Source organism: Giraffa tippelskirchi, chromosome 10 (assembly GCF_054371585.1).
Source record: "Giraffa tippelskirchi isolate mGirTip1 chromosome 10, T2T-mGirTip1v1.2.pri, whole genome shotgun sequence".
NCBI lineage: Eukaryota > Metazoa > Chordata > Mammalia > Artiodactyla > Giraffidae > Giraffa > Giraffa tippelskirchi.
The window spans coordinates 114,884,532-114,897,051 of record NC_137284.1 but is presented as its reverse complement, the minus strand read 5'-3'; the positions used below and the strand labels follow the sequence as shown (position 1 = coordinate 114,897,051).

The 12,520-nt window shown below is 42.4% G+C and overlaps 1 protein-coding gene across 7 annotated transcripts in view; it reads left to right on the top strand.

Moving 5' to 3' along the window:
- SNX10 (sorting nexin 10) overlaps positions 1-12,520 on the top strand; it is a 96,078-nt gene that overhangs the window by 19,221 nt on the left and 64,337 nt on the right. For 2 of the 7 annotated variants that reach the window (XM_081533815.1, XM_081533818.1), the window contains exon 1: positions 9,578-9,812. The exons of 3 other annotated variants lie outside the window; for them this stretch is intronic. The gene's annotated coding sequence lies outside the window, so the exon portion shown is untranslated. Of the gene's footprint in view, positions 1-9,577; positions 9,937-12,520 lie in introns of those variants that run through there. 2 more of the 7 variants (XM_081533816.1, XM_081533821.1) reach the window with 2 other exon arrangements.

Genomic DNA, 12,520 nt, shown 5'->3' with positions numbered 1-12,520 from the left:
AAAAATAAAAACAGGAGTTAAGCTGTTTATTACAGTATGTGACCTTGTTAACAATTATCTGGCTGCCAGCTAGTTGAAGCTGATGTTGATGTTTTGCCATAACATATTTTCATGGAGACAAAATAAACCATTAAATTTGAGTTTTCTCTTTTAAAAAGGCGCTGAGTCATAAACACTAAAGAACACCCCGCTCTATCCCACTGCATCCCTGAGCCTCACTTCATCCTGTATTTTTTTTCCTTTTGATCATCTCCAGGAAGCTGCTCCTGCCTCCAGCAACACCGATAATGATGCCACCATCATGGACAGTAGGTTATCAATTGTGTCTCTGGATTGGGAGGCCAGGGAGGCAGGGCAGCATGCATAAAACTGTATACAAGGTGTGTTAAATAAGAAAATGCTTCACTGTGCAGGAATTAATGTGATAGTCACATCTAGTTGAGATTGCAAAAAAATTTGCTCACAAAAGCCATTTATTCCACTTTGATAAGATTTAACCAAACAGGGACTTCCCTGGAGGTCCAGTGGTCAGGACTTCACCTTCCAATGCAAGGGATACAGGTTTGATTCTTGGTCAGGGAGCTGAGATTCCACATGCCTCAAGGCCAGAAAACTATAACATGAAAAACAGAAGCAATATTGTAACAAATTCACAAAAGACTTAAAAGGCCCACATTAAAAAAAAGGATTCAACCAAATACGAGATAAGAAAGCCTTCCTCAGTGATCAATGCAAAGAAATAGAGGAAAACAACAAAATGGAAAAGACTAGAGATCTCTTCAAGAAAATTAGAGATACCAAGGGAACATTTCATGCAAAGATGGGCTCAATAAAGGACAAAAATGGTATGGACCTAACAGAAGCAGAAGATATTAAGAAGAGGTGGCAAGAATACACAGAAGAACTGTACAAAAAAGATCTTCATGACCCAGATAATCACGATGGTGTGATCACTCACCTACAGCCAGACATTCTGGAATGTGAAGTCAAGTGGGCCTTAGAAAGCATCACTATGAACAAAGCTAGTGGAGGTGATGGAATTCTAGTTGAGCTATTTCAAATCCTGAAAGATGATGCTGTGAAAGTGTTGCACTCAATATGCCAGCAAATTCGGAAAACTCAGCAGTGGCCACAGGACTGGAAAAGGTCAGTTTTCATCCCAATCCCTAAGAAAGGCAATGCCAAAGAATGCTCAAACTACCACACAATTGCACTCATCTCACATGCTAGTAAAGTAATGCTCTAAATTCTTCAAGCCAGGCTTCAGCAATAAGGAAACTGTGAACTTCCAGATGTTCAAGCTGGTTTTAGAAAAGGCAGAGGAACCAGAGATCAAATTGCCAATATCCGCTGGATCATCGAAAAAGTAAGAGAGTTCCAGAAAAACATCTATTTCTGCTTTATTGACTATGCCAAAGCCCCTGACTGCATGGATCACAATAAACTGTGGAAAATTCTGAAAGAGATGGGAATACCAGACCACCTGACCTGCCTCTTGAGAAACCTGTATACAGGTCAGGAAGAAACAGTTAGAAGTGGACATGGAACAACAGACTGGTTCCAAATAGGAAAAGAGTACGTCAAGGCTGTGTATTGTCACCCTGCTTATTTAACTTATATGCAGAGTACATCATGAGAAACACTGGGCTGGAAGAAACACAAGCTGGAATCAAGACTGCCAGGAGAAATATCAGTAACCTCAGATATGCAGATGACACCACCCTTATGGCAGAAAGTGAAGAGGAACTAAAAAGCCTCTTGATGAAAGTGAAAGAGGAGAGTGAAAAAGTTGGCTTAAACCTCAACATTCAGAAAACTAAGATCATGGCATCTGGTCCTATCACTTCATGGGAAACGGATGGGGAAACAGTGGAAACAGTGGAAACAGTGTCAGACTTTATTTTTGAAGGCTCCAAAATCACTGCAGATGGTGATTGCAGCCATGAAATTAAAAGATGCTTACTCCTTGGAAGGAAAGTTATGATCAACCTAGATAGCATATTTAAAAGCAGAGACATTACTGTGCCAACAAAGGTCCGTCTAGTCAAGGCTATGGTTTTTCCAATGGTTGTGTATGGATGTGAGATTTGGACTGTGAAGAAAGCTGAGCACCGAAGAATGGATGCTTTTGAACTATGGTGTTGGAGAAGACTCTTGAGAGTCCCTTGGACTGCAAGGAGATCCAGCCAGTCCATTCTAAAGGAGATCAGCCCTGGGTGTTCACTGGGAGGACTGATGTTGAAGCTGAAACTCCAATATTTTGGCCACCTCATGTGAAGAGTTGACTCATTGGAAAAGAGCCTGATGCAGGAGGAGAAGGGGACAACATAGGATGAGATGGCTGGATGGCATCACCGACTCGGTAGACATGAGTTTGGGTAAACTCCGGGAGCTGGTGATGGACAGGGAGGCCTGGTATGCTCAAGTCCATGGGGTCGCAAAGAGTTGGACATGACTGAGCGACTGAACTGAACTGAATGGAATATTATTTAATACTTTCATACAAACAACATTCTTCACAGTTCTAATATTCACTGCTAATTAGCATCACATTTTGCCCATGTGAGTCTAAATCCACATAGATAGAAATGTAATTTAATTAATTAAATTTAAATTAATACTTAATTTAAATTAATATTTAATTTAAATTAATGTTGCAAAAGTATTTTAAGCTGCTATGAGCAAATGGCTTCAAATAGCTTACCAATTCCTGGTGCTTCAAAATTATATTTGAAACATAAAGAGAAGCAAGAAAATGGATGCTTGGGACTACTGAGAAATGATACTTTGTTATGCAAGAATTTATTGCATTCCTGCCATCTAAAAGGAAGGATTTGAGAGGTAATAAATGTGTCTTGTCTGATATCCAAGCTTCCTACTACTTAAGCCCTCCCAGCACTTGTAAGCTTTGAGTCTCTGATGCTGGCAATGACAACACACAAATCTCATTGCTTTGGCACCCAGCCACCTTTGTACACTGAAATGTGTTATGAGTTAAATTTTAACACATTGAAAACTAATGTTTATTCATGTGGCCAACTTAACTTGCTTTGTATAAACCCCAGAATGTAGCTGGATCTCAGTATCATTATAAGAAGTTCAATCATTACCCATAAAGGGCATGGCCTCTAGGGTCACGGCGCACAGTTGTGCAGGTTGTGTTCTGAACAACGCTAGATATCTCTATTCACAGGGTAGTCAGTTTTAACATTTTAAAATGATAGTTTTCCAGCACATGGCAGTAAATTGTCTGGAAGAAAAGAAGCTTAAAAAAAAAAATTTTCACAAAGGTGTTACATGGACCAGCAGCAGTGTTGGGTCCTTCTTCTCCTCAGGGGTAGCATCTGTTCAAAGTTTGAGGCTGCCCTTCTAGACCATATATCAATACCTATATCTACATATAAAATTAAACAGCTGATCTAAGAAAGAAATGGGAAATTTTTATTCAAGCCAAATCTGAGGACTAGAACCCAGGAAGAACATCTCAGAAACTCTGGGAACTATTCCCCTAAGTCAGGGCACATGGGACTTTCCTGGTGGTCCAGTGGTAAAGAATCTGCTTCCCAGTGCAAGGGATATGGATTCGATCCCTGGTCTGGAAACTAAGATGCCACCTGCTGCGGGGCAACTAAGACCATGCTCCGCAGCCAGAGAAGCCTGTGTACCACAACAGCAGAAATGACAGCCCACTCCAGTATTCTTGCCTGGAGAATCCTGTGGATGGAGGAGACTGGTGGGTTGCTGTCCATAGGGTCGCACAGAGTCGGACACGACTGAGGCGACTTAGCATGCATGCATGTATTGGAGAAGGAAATGGCAACCCACTCTAGCATTCTTGCCTGGAGAACCCCAGGGACGGAGGAGCCTGGTTGGCTGCCATCTATGGGGTCATGAAGTTGGACACGACTGAAGCAACTTAGCAGCAGCAGCAGCAGCAGCATACATACATACAAATATATATATATATATATATATATATATATGTATATATATATCAGGGCACAGTTATACAAATATTTTGAGACAAAGGGCTGTACATTAAATGACGCATATTATGGATGATTTACACATCTTGATCTAAGCCCCTAACAAGATCTAGAAGGAATGTTATCTTTTAAGGAGTTGTCTTATTGATGTAGGATAATGTCCAAAAATGGGGCAGATTGGTCTATGCATAATGCAGACACACAGTGCACAAAAGAGGAGAGAGAGGAAGCCAAAGGGCAGAGATAGTTTTTTATGTTTAACTTTTTTTTTGTCTTGCCATAAAATATGAATTTTACCGCACACTAAGTAATATTTATGAAGCTCTTTTTTATTCTGTTACAGAACTGGGATATGTTATTTATATACTTTATCTCCTAATTCTAACCTTGTAGGGTGGATCTTATTTCACAGATAGGAAAATTGAGGTTGGGAGAGATGAAATGATTTGCCTGAGGTCAGTTGGCTACCAAGTAAAAGTTTCGGAATTAGAACTGAACCCCTGGCTCTGGAGCCCTAACCACTGCACTCTACTATCTCGATATGGCTATTGGCTGTAATGCACCCATGATCCAGAAGTAGTGCCATAGATGTAAAATAAAGCTACCATAAATGCAGAGCAGGAACCTCTAACTGCTCCATCCAAGACGATGGGCTTCTCCACTGGCTCTTTGGTTGATGTTGGTGGTAATTCTATCATACTGCAATTTGTATCAAAGGCCTAGAAGTTAGACGACTTGGGCCTGGATTTATGTTCAGGATTTGCTCAGTAATGCTACACTTTGTTTCTGGTCAGTTTTAACCAACAAATTTGTTATTTTTAGTTTGTAATAATGAAGTAAAATCTGCCATTAAAACCAATGCTTTTATTTATTTATTTGGCTGCATTGGGTCTTAGCTGTGGGATCTTTAATTGTGGCATGCAAATTCTCCTTTATGGCATGTGGGATCTAGTTCCCCCACTAGGGATTGAACCCAGGCTCCCAGCACTGGGAACTTGAATTAATTTCCTGATCTGATGCTATTTCCCTCGTAATTCAAATTTCCAGAAGAGTCTGATTGGCTCATTTGGGTCTCAGATCCTGCCTCCCCTACCACCCTTGATTGACAGTTCCACCAAGACTGTGCATTTCCCGCAAGAGGAAGTCTGGTGGTGAGACAGCTCACTTGTAAGAGATAAATGAGTAGCAAGACCAGTCATTCTGGTATAAACTATAACCATAGGGCAACCACTCATTTTTGTTCAGTCGCTCAGGTGTCTGACTCTTTGTGACCCCATGGATTGCAGCATACCAGGCTTCCCTGTCAATCACCATCTCCTGGAGCTTGCTCAAACTCATGCCCATTGAACTGGTGATACCATCCAACTATTTTGTCCTCTGTTTTTCCCTTCTCCTCCTGCCTTCAGTCTTTCCCAGCATCAGGGTCTTTTCCAATGAGTCAGCTCTTTGCATCAGGTGGCCAAATTATTGGAGCCTCAGATGCAGCATCAGTCCTTCCAATGAATATTCAGGGTTGATTTCCTTCAGGATTGACTGGTTTGATCTCCTGGCAGTCCAAGGGACTCTCAAGACTCCTCTCCAAGCTCTTATTATTTGCAAATACTTCTCAGCAGAGAGTAGAATTTTCTCAGTATTGAGCAATCGAATAGAGAAATAAATTGGATGTTGACTCTGATAGGAGACTCCAAGAGTCATTCACAAACTTTTGATTTTGGTATTCAGCAAAGCAACTTCTGGGAGTCATTGATTTCTTTATGATAAACTGTTACAAAATTGAATTCCTCTAATAAACGTATAGTAATGAAATACTGGTTTCACTAGTTTATCAATGAGGTTCTTGTGAAGAAAAGATCCTGTTGCTAAAAATATTTGAAAACTACTTAATCAGACCATTGTAGATGATGCCAAAAACTCAGCCTCTGCATCAGTGCCAAATCGAATTTCACAGATAGAGCTTTGGGTGAAGTAGAAAAGAATAGCTTTGTTGATTTGCCAGGCATATGGGAACACAAAGGGTTTGTGCCTCAAAAACCCATGTGTCCCAAACTGGGAGGATTTGGTGAGGAGTTTTATAGCAATGGTTCAAGGGTGGAGTTGCAAATAAGGATCATGGTGTTTGCAGGGCCTGCCCTCCTTCAGTCTGGCCTCAGGTCATCTCCTTCCGTGTCTCTGCATATCCTCTCTTCCCTGATTAGCAACTGTTCCAATCTACCCTTTGGAACTCAGGGAAGGTCTTGGAGGCTGGAGTCTATTCCCTGCAAACAAGAAAAACAGGGGCTACAGGAAAGAGTTCCACAGGGTCCTGCTTAGTTTCATAAAGAGGCTATTGTAGGATTTTGAGCTGAGAGTTTAGACACGAGAATGCAAAGCAGAAGGCAACACCAAGATCTAACTGAGAAGAAATGTACAGGACTTGGACCTGAGTGAATCAGGGGATGGGAGTCGGTCAAAGGTAATGCCAAAGTTAGTAGGTTTGGGTTGTTAACTGAGAGAACAGTAGTCAATAAACACATAAGGAAGATGGAGGCGTGAGTAGATGGAGAAGTCTAAACCTCTTTACAAGTAAGTAAGCAGTCTCAAAACTTTTTTCTAGCCTTTTTTTGGGGGGGACGGATGCATAAGAGAGGTATTTTGAAAAAACACATTAGATTAATCATGATGAAATAAAAGCTCATATTCTAAGGCAAGTTAAGGAAAATTTAAACATAAAAAATTTTCTCTGGCCTTTGGCCTTCTTTTCCCACTCTACTGTGCATTGTGTATCTGTGTTATACATTGACCAGACCTCCCCAGCAGCAAAAATGCCTACTCAATCATAAAGAACAACATTCTCCTAGCACCAAGAAGACAACTCCTTAAAGATAACATTCCTTCTTAATCTTGTAAGGGGCCATGATGACCCACTACTTGGTACTTGCAGTTCCAGATTGTGCAAACTATTAATAGGTCGTTTAAGTTACACAAAAACCTATGTAACTATGCTTTGACCTCTAATGCGTGGAACAGTTCTCTGAGTTTCCTGAGAGGCTGTTCCCAGGTTATAATCCTCAATTTGGCACGAATAAAATTTTCCATTTCTTTCTTAGATTGACTGATTAATTTTCCATCAACAATAGTCAAGAGAAATTATTTTTATTCACATTAATCAGCATGTCTTCATATTATTAAAAAAAGATGATGTAAAATGAGAAATCAAAATCCAAATTATTTGTTTAAATTTTTTTGCTTGCATCTCATTATTAGTTGTTTGATGAATGATAAGACCATCTTTTTTACAGAATGAATATGTACCATGACAGTGTTTCTCAAGAAGGCAGGACCATTCATGTAAATTTTGGATAGTATAGAATAACTGTATTGTATCAGTTAATTATAACTGCTGAAGATCAAGTCCAGGCTGCTGAAGATCAAGTCCAGGCAAATTCTATTTTTACTGTCTGTGCATTTTGCAATTTTCCCAGGAGACAGATGGACTCTGTCTTCTTCTTGATTCTTGAGTTAGAGGTAGGGGACACAGTTGGCTTTCCTTAATATGTCTAACTAAGGGCATTTGGAGATGAAAGAAATTAGAGAAGAGTATCATGTTGTAATAACAGTTATAATAATAAAAATTTATTGAGCACTTACTATGTTCTAGCACAATTCAGGAGCTTTACCTGAAATATTTCACTTAACCCCCACAACAACCCTATGGGGCTGGTGCTAGTATTATCATCTCTCTTTTTTTTTCAGATGGTAAAATGAGACCCAGAAAGTTTCATTATCCCAGGATCACATAGTGAGAGGTGATAAAGTTGGGGTTTGAATCAGTTAACTTGACCCTAGAAGCCAGAGTTGAGGTAGGATTGGGACTGGCAAGAGGATTTCTCCTTAATAGCAATTTTATGGTGATTTTATTAGCATCCTAGGATTTCTTAAGAACCAGAGAGTCCAGTTTTTTACCTGATTGTATAACAAAAAGTCACAGTCTAAAACTGTGGTGGTCACTTAGCTCAGTCCCCTGGATTCAGGTTGTACATTACAATTCTTAAACTAGAAACACCACCTAGTAGCTACCCTGATAGAGTGGATTAAAACCCATTATTGCTTTATTCTATTCTGATTTTTTCATGTTCTTCCTTTCTGTGGAAGTCAGATATTTAAATGACTCCTATAGACTCTCCAAAGGTTTTTTATTTTATTTTTTAACGCCCTGCCCACATTGTAAAATTGTGCTCTTGTTGATAATAAACTTAGAAAGATTTTAATTTTGCAGAATTTGTTAGGATCTTAGACACATGCTGCATTTTGTTTTCTAGTCAATGCTTTTCTTTGTGCAGCATAGGGAAAAGAACTTGAAAAAGACAATTTAACTTGATTTTCAGAAGTGATCATATTTACATTTACTTGTGTTGTATAGCTGGGTTGCAATTTTAGGAAATTAAATACAAATGATCCAAGATTCAGCAATGAATTATTAGTATCCAAGATGTTAAGACACAGCATTGTAGATTTAGAAGTTTTCTTAAGTTAAGCCAATTTGAATGTGGAATATAGATTTGGATATGATCAACAGGGCTGGCTGGGTCTAGTGGGAAAATTCGTGTTTCAATTATGAAATGTTAGACTCCTGTTAAAAGAGAGAGAATAGGCCCAGAGTGGAGTCACTTACAGTGAGAACTTACACTGTGTACTAAGCTGCTTCAGTCACGTCAGACTCTTTAGGACCCCATGGACTGTAGCCTGCCAGGCTCCTCTGCTCATGGGATTCTCCAGGCAAGAATACTGGGGTGGGTTGCCATGCCCTCCTCCAGAGGACCTTTCCAACCCAGGGATCTAACCTGCTCTTATGTCTTCTGGATTGGCAGGTGGGTTCTTTACCACTGTGGCCATCTGCTGAGACATCACAAAATGGGAACTTAGTATCAACCTGGTCAGCAGTGGTGACTGTCTCCCTGATAGACCCCTGTCTTCTCCTAGAGAAGTGATCTTGCCATGACCAATCCGATTTTTGCTAGGATAACTTCCTTGTCTCCCCGTCTTATGTCTGTAAGAGCCTTTTATTTTGTACAACTCCTTAGCGCTTCTTCCTATCTGCTAAATTGGATGCTGACTAATCATGAATCATTGAATCAAACCAGTAAAATCTTTAAAATTTACTCAGTGGATTTTTTTTTAAACACTGCGTTTATTACTCTGTCATTAGTCACTCATTAGCGGTTTAAGTGATTATTGAGGCTTTCCACGCAAACAAGTGGGTTAGATGCAACCCAAGATGCCACTTGGAAAATGGTTTACTGATTCAGCCACCTTGACAGACCTCATTTCTTTCCCCCCAGGATGTCTTGTGAAAAAATTCAAACATACAGAAAAGTTGAAAGAATTTTTCAGCAAACACCCGTATGCCCACCACCTAGGTTCTACCATTGACATTGTACCATTATCTACCCATCACTCTTCCCATTCAACCATCCTCTCCGTAAGTAACTAAGGGGGCGGGGCGGGGTTAGCAAGCTCCTGGTGGCTTTCAAGTGGCGCCCCACAGCGGCCGCACAGCTCTCCCCAGTCCCGGGGGCCGAGGGCAGCTTCCAGGTCCGAGGCAGGGGCGGGGCAGGCCTGCGCGGGGCCATACCTGGGTTGGGTTGGGCGGTGCGGTGGCCACGAGAGCGGGCGCGGAGCGCGGGCGCGGGGCCGCTACGTGCACGGGGAGCGCGGGGCTGCGCTCGTGTGCGCTCCTAGGCGCTCGCCGCCGCCGCCGCCGCGCCTTTGAGTCAGCAAACTCCGCCACCCGCTGGCCCGCTGGCCCGCTGTCCCTGCTCTGCCCGGCTCTGCCTGGAGGTGCCGCCCGTAAGTGACAGGCGATCTGCCGGGAAGGCCTCCTCCGCCGCCGGGTGGGGACCGCGACCAGGGACGAGCCGGCCGCCCTTTCCTTTCCTTCGCGGAGGCTTGGGGCCCTTTCCTCTGCGCCCAGGTGCCTCTCCCTGAGGGCTGGGAAGATGCTTGGGTCTCCTAGGGTAGGAGCCGGGCGCTGCCTCCTCTCCTGCCGGGGAAGAGGAATCGGTCGCCTGGTTTGCCCGGGGAGGGCACGGATCGAATCGATCTGGCTAAAAAGACACCCCGGGGAGAAGGTGGGGCAGAGGTGGAATCCTGGACGCCGGCGGGGGTGGGGGGGGTGGGGCGCGGGAAATGTGCTGAGACACCTTACTCCAGGCCGGGTTGGGGTGGGTATTTTTAATTCACGAAACGGTAGCTTTGAGTTTAGAAATTGGTAGGGGTAGGCAGGGGGTTTTCGTGAGATTGTGGGCTTGAGGGAAAAGGCCGAGAGAAAATCCACGTTTGACTGATTACTAGGTTTGGTGCCATGGGAAAGCAACAGCCTGTTTTTCAGTTCTGATGTATCATACTTGGGTAAGATGGTCCGCGGGGGATTGAGGGGAATGGTCAGGGGGACGTAGAACTACAAGTCCTGCTTGCCAGTAAGGGCTTCTATTTCTGCAGGACACGTTTATGTATCAGAATAATGGGTTTAGAAATTTAGAGCAGGCAGGAAGCTTTCATGTGATCTCCTTCAAACCTCTCATTTTAAGGCTGGGAAACTAAGGCCCCAGGGAGCAGAGTCATCCAGCCAGTGAGAGCAGAAACAGGCCTAGATTGTGGTGGACTTCTGACTCCCTCCGTCCGCAGCCTTCTCCACATCTCTAGGGGCTTGGGGGTGGGGATAGGCTGGGAATGCATAAAGTCCCTCTTCTCCCCCGGGAGTGGGCTGGGCGGAAGGGATGAGTGCAGCCACAGGGGGGAACTGGCTACTCCCTCCGATCGACCAAGCTCCAAGGATGCAGTTGAAAGAGATGCTTCTGCTGTTTCTACCATCCCTTCCAGTGATCAGTGATGCCGAGTCCTAAGCACTGCACCCCCTTTTTTTTAAAGGCATGGTAGATTTAAGATTGACTAATGGGGACTGTTTTGAAAAAAGACAAAAAATACAATACGCCCAGAAGTAAATATATAGAAGATGTAAAGTAAGGTGATTAGCACTGACCTGTATTTCAGTGGACCACCCTGTTTCTCCTGCTGGTCTATTTCATTCTCATTTCCAAGGTGACTGTTTCACTAGGGAGGAAACTGGTGTTGGAGGAGTGGGGTGTGACTCTCTGGTGACACCACCCTTCACCAGGGGTCTCTTGACTGACTGACAGTCTGCTTCTCCTCCTGCAACAGTGGGCTGTGGTGGGAACTTCCTCTTATTTTACTTAGGGGAAGGCCTCCTGGAGCTTGGTATTGGAAATAGACATAAACACCTTCATTCCTTCCCACATAAAAGTTTGTTGTTTAAAGACTAATGTTCTGTTCTACTATGGCATTTCTATGGAATTTTGGAGCATTCTTAATAATACTTTTCTCAGCTTTAGGGTCTCTACTTGCATTTTAGAGAACTCTATTTGTTTGTGCAGCTATTATGGGAAATGGCTTCTTTTTCCTCTTTTGATGTGAGGGCTGTGGTTTAACAACCACTTGCAAGGGGTTTGAAATCGATGAGACCAGGGTCCAGCCTTTCCAGTCTTCCATTTCTAAGAGTAGCAAATGAGGGCTTTTGGCCAGTCATGATTGACCTCCCTGGAGAATAAATACCCTGCATTTTGGTTAAGAGACTCTTATCACCAGCAGTCTTTTTTTTTTTTCCTCTCTCTTAAAATTAGTAGGTATGAATCAGCTTTTCTGTTCTCTAAGCCCTGTTCAAATTAAGGGGTTGTGTGTGATAGTGGTTACAACTTCTGGTTTCAGATACACTGGAGTTGAAATCTGGGGATAATCATTTACTAACTGAGGTACTGTCAGCAGAACACTTAACTTCCTGATTTATCCTTTCTTCAGAACTAAAAAAAGGTACTGATAATCCTTGCCTCCCAGAATTGTTCATAACAATACCTGACATTTACTGAGCACTGATTATGTGCTAGGCATTGTGAAAAGAGTTTTTTAACATGGCAGGCCCATTAATCCTTATAACAAACCTCTGAAGCAGATTCTGTTTACATCTGAAGGAAAATGAGTTATCAAGATATCTATGGCTTCCCTAAACTCTTCAGCTCAAGATCTTAACCACCCAGCAAATGTGTCCCAGATTCCTATAATGTGGAATTGTTATTTAGAGCTTAGTATATGCCAGGCTTTATTTCAAGTACCATATGTATATTAACAGTCCTTGAGATATGTATTGTTTTTATTCTGTCCTAGGTTTTGTTTTTTTTTTCTTCCCTTCTCCCCTTTTCAATAACAGAAGAAGAAATAGGCACAAAGCCTAAGTCAATTAATAAATGATGGAGCCGAGATATGAACGAGGCAGCCTGGCTCTGGATTGGGTGCTCTCCCTCAGCCACTCCTCTGTGAATGTAGGTAAAGGGCTTAGCCAGACCTCAATCAAGGGCAGCCCTTAATTGGCATTTTCATTTATTTTACCCTAAGAAGCCACTTCCTCCTTTCAGTCTCTGAGGAAAAGAAGATGCTTTTAGTTCTGGAAATGATTCAACTTTGCTTAAGGTTTTGATTGTACATAC